A 7458-nucleotide genomic window follows, 5' to 3' on the forward strand; every position below is an offset into this window, starting at 1 on the left:
CAGGAAAGGCGAGAAACTAAGCTTCTCATTCAGCCCACATGGGGACATTGTTCCCAAATCAACAAGCCATTTCGGCTCCGGCTGAGCCCGTGCTTTCTTACTGTCCCCACCTCTGATCCCACAGTGGACTCTATCCATTCCTCTGATTTTGAGTCCCCGTGGGTCAGGGTTGTGGCAAAGTTTAAAATGCTTCGGTTTTGTTTTTAAGGAGAGGTAAATAACACAGCCGGCCAAGGACCTCCAGAGAAACACAACCTCACCCCTTCATGGCCAGACCATGCCCCTGAATATTTTTTACTATGATCTCTATTCTCATGCATTGCTGAACTCGTGTATTGCAGTGCCTGAGACCTGACTCTGAGTCAGTGAGAGCTAACAGGCCACCGTACCCTGGGGTCATCATATGACCTCAGGGTAACATGGCAATGATAGGCACCCGCCATTACGAACTCGGGGGGGGGGGGGGGGCGATCCTGACAAAGGAGGTCTTTTAACCCCCTTTTAACCACTTAGATTGACAGTTGTATTAAAGGGGTTAATCGGCCCCGATCATTTCCAAAACTGATTGGGCAGATGTTGCAGAGCATCAGCTGTCAACCGCAGGAATTGCGCCCATGGCGGGGCGCTATTCACTTATTCCTGGCCGCCATTCTAAAACGGCAATCCGGAATAAGTTCCCTTAACAATTGCAGTTTTAATGCGTATTGGCGGTCATTAAGGGGTTGATCATTTTCTAACACCTACTTGTGTCCATTTAGTTTTAAAAAAAATATTTATTCTAATAAAAAAAATAAAAATAAAACGAAAGCGCATCTTCACAAAAGGAAAGAAAAGAATAATCTCAGACCACTGACAACATACAACCAACTAAACTTATTTTAAACTTTGGAGAACAAAAATGTTTGATTTTCTTAATAACATTTAATAAACATTTAGCCCTTTTTCCTCCAAAAAAAATACTTAAAGTACCTTCATTATTTTAAATAAAAACCCACAAAAGAAAAGAAGAAATGATTGGACATGTGGAGGGCTCATAATACCGCACTATGATACTGACATAATCATTCATGCTAACAGAATACACATCACAAGAAAAGATGTCCACCTTTTATTTCCCTGTACACAGCTGTATATTCACCAAGGAATCCTGCCCGACATTCAGTACCATTCAGCATTACCCATAACGGCTGAGGAGCCCTGTGCTCCAGCGTGACCGCGGCCTCCGGGTGTCACAAACTTCATGTGAATTTATATGTCTGCTGGTTAAGGAAACACTGAATACAGAAAGGAATATTTTATACTTTGCCATTATAAGTCGAAGTGCGGCTACAGAAGACATTGCAGGGGGCAAGTATTATTACACAGTGGCAATTAACCCCTTAATGACCGGAGCAGTTACCATTTTTGCTTTTTCGTTTTTTGCTCCCCTTGTTCCCAGAGCCATAACTTTTTTATTTTTTTGGTTAATATGGCCGTGTGAGGGCTTATTTTTTGCGGGACGAGTTGTACTTTTGAATGACATCACTGGTTTTACCATATCGTGTACTGGAAAACGGGAACGGGAAAGAAATTCCAAGTGCAGTGAAATTGCAAAAAAAAGTGCAATTCCACAGTTGTGTTTTGTTTTTGTTTTTTTACCACATTCACTGAATGGTAAATCTGATCTGCCATTATTATTCTCCAGGTCATTACGAGTTCGTAGACACTAAACATGTATAGGTTCTTTTTTATTTAAGTGGTGAAAACTGGCGCCATATTCCAAGACCTGTAGCGTCTTCATTTTTTGGGTTCTGAAGCCGAGTGAGGGATTATTTTTTGTTCGCCGAGATGACGTTTTTATAGATATCATTTTGGGCAGATATGATATTTTGATCGCCTATTATTGCATGTTATTACAATGTTGCGGCGACCAAAAAAACGTAATTCTGGAGTTTAGCATTTTTTTCTCGTTACACCGTTTACCGATCGTGTTAATTATTTTTTTATATTGATAGATCTGGTGATTTTGAACGCGGTGATGCCAAATATGTGTATGTGTGTTTTATTTAATTGTTTTATTTTGAATGGGGTGAAAAGGGGATGATTTAAACTTTTATATATTTTTTATTTTTTTTATATTATTAAAAACATTATTATTATTATTATTTTTTTACTTTTTGCATGCTTCTGTAGTCTTGCCTGATCGGCCCTGCTGCATACAGGTGACAAGCAGATCGCCTGTATGCAGCAGAAATACTCACTTGCTATGAGCGCCGACCATTGAGCAACACTTCATCATGTAGCAATTTCAGATATCCAGTGGCACTGAGGTTTCCATTGATGAAGAATGGCCCCACTATCTTTTTACCCCATATACCACACCGTACCATCAAGATATGAGATGTGCCACAAACAGGAAGTTATCACCAACCATTTAATTTAGGTGTATCCATATAAATGGCCCACCCTGTACAAGGGCTGAGGAGGTGAAAGTGACAATCGGGGCCTAATTACAGTGGCCTCGTCAGAGGTGCGCTCTGATAGAGGTCTCATCTTACATGCCCAGGCTGTAACGTACTGTCAAAGAGCCATGAAAGTATGCTATGGATAAAAAAAGAAAATGTTAAAAGTTAAAGTCCCCTAAAAAATTGTTTGATCCCCCAATTGTGTATGGTATTGTGCGAAGGTCAGCATTATAAACAGCAGGAGAATGAGGAATTGTGGGGGTAAAGGTAAATGACAAGTCTTGACTTGCCGCGCCTTAACCACGTTGCTCACCAACCTTTTATACGTACCAACAAATGTTGGGCATTTGAAGCTTTGGTTGAGCCATTCTGGGGTCACAATATACTTGGCCACAGAGATGGCAGTCAGAAACTTTACAGTTCTTGTGACTTTACTGGCAATCAGGTGGGTGCCCTTCTGTGCGGAGTCTACCACCTCTCCACCAAGAATATATAGTTTCTGAAAGAAGGAAAATATGGGCAGGAAATACATTAATTCATCCTTCAAGCCTGGGTTTCTAATCAGAAAACACTTAGCAGCTGATATCATCCTCTGTGGTGCCAACGCAGGACGACAGTCAGGAACCCGAAAAATGGAAGAAAGAGGCGGCTTATAGAAGATATGTGTAGGATGAGAATCCCTACAATACATCCACTACATTCATTCATTGTGTATGGAGTTTCTGTAATCACAAAGTCTACAAGATAATGGTAATATCCAATATGTCCTGCAAGGGTGCACCTCCAACCCTCCATAGTCGGCGCAACAAAATGTCTACTGGACTAAGAACCAATTAGCAACTCGGCAAGTAATGTTCTTAAGACACAGACATAACTGAATAAATATAATAATAATAATAATATAAGCCTGCCAAACCCCTGCTGTATCTTTCCCTGTTGTTCAGTAATGGATTTTCTCAATCGTCACAAGCTATAAAATGAAGATCTTTGTAATGGTAGAAGGAGGAACGGATTCTTAGCCGAATACTATACCTGGGCGGCTTCGGCTGAACTGCGGGCTCATTCTGTTTAGGTTTCAGTGGAATTCGTATACTCTGTAAAAAATGGATAAATGTATAACGAGAGAGCTGACTGAAGAACGATCGTTATGTCCAATGTTGCAGTAAGGCAATGGAATAAGACCCACCATTAGCACTTCTGAAGACACTTTCTAAGGAACCCTCCACGCATCTACAGACAGAAAACATTGTGAACATTTCATCATTGGACTCAAGGTGCCGAAAGATGTGAGGACGGATTCTTATCAATTAGCAACCAAAGACTAGTAGCTATTTCTACAGACAGCTGTGACGCAAGACACATGCTTAAAGGGGTTGTCCGGCCACAGGATAGGCCATTAATATGAGATCGGTGGGAGTCTGACAGTCCCATTGATCAGCTATTATTTGTTACAGTGACGGCTGGATGTAAATACTTTGAATGAAGCTGGAGATGTGCAGCGGTCACTGCCAGGTACTGCTAATATACAGAATAGGCTCTGTACTGTAGCACCTCGCAGCGGACGCTACATATTACATGGAGATGTGCTTTGTAGCTCAGTCAAAGGTGCCTACATCCGGCAGCCGCCTAAGCAAATACCAGCTTATAGATATGGGTGCAGAGTGTCGCACCCCAACTGCTCTCATATTGATGACCTGTGGATAGATCATCAATACTGTAATACTTTCCATGAACACGTATTGTGTAATAGTCATTACAAGCAAATGTTAATGAGGTATCACTAGCTTATACATTCAGGATATATATCCTCAGAATATGCCATGAATGTAGTATTGTCTGTATCCTAGACAAAGGACCCCCGCATATCAGGTAGAAAACAAATTAACAGGTGGTCTCATACATTGGTGAACCGCTCTATTCAGTTGTATAAGAGTCAGTGAAATAGCCAAGTACGCCAAGCTTGTATGTTTCTGACGCACCCCCTGGGCCATATTCTTTAGGGGAATACCCGGAGCCGGATCAGATGGGGGTTGTAGTCTTCCGAGTGGCTGTGACCCGGTCCGTGCCCAGGGTGTCAAGCTCAGAGTATGTGGCAGTCCTACAGATGTTACAAAGTTCGTTATGTCGACTACGCCACCCGTTGGATTGCGGTCACTACGGCCGCCGCTGCAGCAGGGTCCGCTGAGGCTGATGGTGTTGGTGCAGCTTTAGATAGTATAACCCCCAACGGGAGGGGTATGGCCTCAGGGGGTCAGGTGTAGAGGATGGGGGTTGTGGTGGTGCAGCGTAGATGATAAGTAAAGACAGAGTCGGGTTGTGCAGTTCAGGGTGTTTACTTACTGCAGATATTCCGGTCACTCCGGCCTTGAGTGACCACCCGAGCCGTGCTGCGTCCACCAGGTCCTGGATTCAGCCAACCCCCAAGCAAGTCCGGAGCGTGTCCCTGAGCCCTCCTTCTTGTCCTTTCTTCTGGCCGTCCCCACCAGGGATCCACCTAGGTCCAGCTCCCTCGGGCCTTCTCTTGGGAGACCCTTGGCCTTGGGTTCCCTGACCCTACACGTGGTTTGCCTTCAGGGTGGATGTGGTGGGTGGCCGTGGCAGATCCTGCCCACGGCCTCCGGTCTCTGGCTGAGGTATGCTTTAGCCCCCACCAGTTTGGGATCCGGTACCCTATTGCCAACTCTTCACCCTGGGGTTGTACTTGGGTTCTCAGAGTTCCTTTCTGTCTCCCCCTCTGGGTCTTTCTGGCTCTCCTCTCTCCCTCTTGCTCTGGGGCTGCTCTGCTCCTCTGCTCTCTTCCTCTCCTCTCTGCAAAGACTTCTCACAGACTGACCCTGATCTTAGATGGTGCCCACCTTAAATACTCCCTCTATGTGTGAGCTCAGGTGACCAGCACCCAATGAGCTCCTAACTTTACCCAGGCTGCTCCCCCTATCTGCCCCTACACTACTGGGATGTACCACCCCCCCTCCCACTCCAGCCAGGAACAGACTCGGTCGTACCTGCACATTTCTAAGTGGGAGTACCGTTGGTCTGTTCCTCGGAAATGGGATGTGTGTAGTGCATGCAGCTTTCTGAGCTCAGTCCCACACTCCATCCTTACCCGGGAGTGGAATATCACACCTCTGGGTTGAGGTGCAATACCCCTGTAGCAGCCGAATCCTCAGGGTGCTACATTTCCATAACTCTCACAGAAGTGAAAGGACAGAGCCACGCACGTGTGCCACCTCTCCATTCATTCTCCATCCATTTGTGTCAGACACCTCACCAGGCGGACCCACGATCTGGAGATACATGTTGGTCCCAGATGTGTGTTTTAAATCAGACAACAGAAATATAAGAAGACATCTTACCGAGCAGATTTGACACAAGATATGATGAAGGAGCAAGTGGGTCCTTTAGGTTAAACATTGTGTATAGGCCATTTTGAATTTGTCTTAAACCCTCAAAATTTCCAAAAAGAATGTCACAGAGCCACAGGGCGTTGACACAGGTATCCTCCATTCTTTGCCTTTCTCATATTTCATACCAGTGGGCCTAAATTACAAAACAAATCATCAATGTAAATCCCAGGATGCAACTCCAGGGTGACACATAACGTCTACTATATGGAATGTAACTGGTGATGTAAAAAACAGTCCGTAGGCGACGAGGATCATCTCACTTACTCTTTACAGATGAGAACCGCGATGCTGCGGCAGAGATACCCTGTGTACCTGGCACCTGCCACAGCGGCCATAAGCTTGAAGTCGTCTCTATCACTAGTGACAAATCCGGTGACAGAAATGATCTGGAAAGAAATATAAAATAATGTTATGATGTGACAATTATTCTTACTTTTTTTAACCCATTCCCAATGTACTTTTATGAAGACCTGCCTTTGATAGTGCTGTACATAGTTAAAGTGATCGGACAATCACATGTTCAAGTCCTCTAAAGGGACTAATAAATAAAGTACCACACAATGAACATCATAAAAACAAAACCCCAAAAAAACAATAATGGAAAAATGTTGTGTTTTTTTCTTAATTTCACCACACTTGAATTTCCTTCCACGTTTTCCAGAATGCTGAATGATAAAATGAAGGGCGGCATTCAAAACTAAAATGCGTCTTGCAAAAAAACAAGCTGTCATATGGCTTTATGTGGATGGAAGAATAAATAAAAGTTATGGCTCTTAGAAAGGAAGGAGAGAAACAAAAGTACATTGCATAACGTCTAGAGTAGCATTTACTTACAGAGTATGGCTTCCTTACATGTTAAGAACAAGGCTTTCCTCCTGGTGGAAACGCCACTGGAAAGTGGAGAGTTTGATGAGGCGGCACCATTTTCTTCTTCAAGACCGTGTTCAGCCAGTGAGCGGTGATGCATCGCCTCCTCTCCTTTATTGCCTATAAATGACAGAATCAGATTGCTTATAGAGTCCCCCCAACCACACAAAACATTTAAGTCATCAGGTTACTCAAGTTTCCATTTAAAATGAACCCCAAGTAGGAGATAATTTGCAAATCGGTGGGATCCAAGTGCTAATAATCCTGAGAGAGGAGCTTTGAATTGCAATCATTGTCTATGGGACGGCTGGAGATAGCAGACTACCTCCACAAACTCCACCACAAACTAGTAGAAATGCTAATGAAACCATGTAAGACATTGAGGAAGGAGGTCACAAATCACACTAAACCTACCCGTTTCCAAGTTGCTCCAGATAATCAGCGAGTGCAAACACACAGCCCATCTCACAGTAATCTTCAGGAACTGAAAGTTCAAAGATAGACCCATAAATGAAAGGGAATAATGCATCATCAGAAAAATGACTACCATGTTTTTATTACAATTTGATTGTGATGTGACTATCACAAAAAAAATAAATCTGGAGATATTGCAGTTATCAGACTAGCGATTGTAGCACACATAGAGCTGACATTCCCGGCTTCTGTAGCTCGCTTATCAGATTTACTGTGTAGACTGGGACAGATAAGGCAGAGTTATCTCACAGATGGAATATTTAATAACA

General features: G+C 43.5%; 1 pseudogene; it reads right to left on the reverse strand.

The window, feature by feature from the left end:
• Positions 1–2533: 2533 nt before the first annotated feature.
• On the reverse strand, positions 2534–7223 carry LOC141155355 (PAX-interacting protein 1-like; annotated as a pseudogene).
• Between the last annotated feature and the right edge of the window lie 235 nt (positions 7224–7458).

Source organism: Phyllobates terribilis, unplaced genomic scaffold, assembly GCF_046119375.1.
Source record: "Phyllobates terribilis strain yellow unplaced genomic scaffold, ASM4611937v1 Scaffold_7__3_contigs__length_470593459, whole genome shotgun sequence".
NCBI lineage: Eukaryota > Metazoa > Chordata > Amphibia > Anura > Dendrobatidae > Phyllobates > Phyllobates terribilis.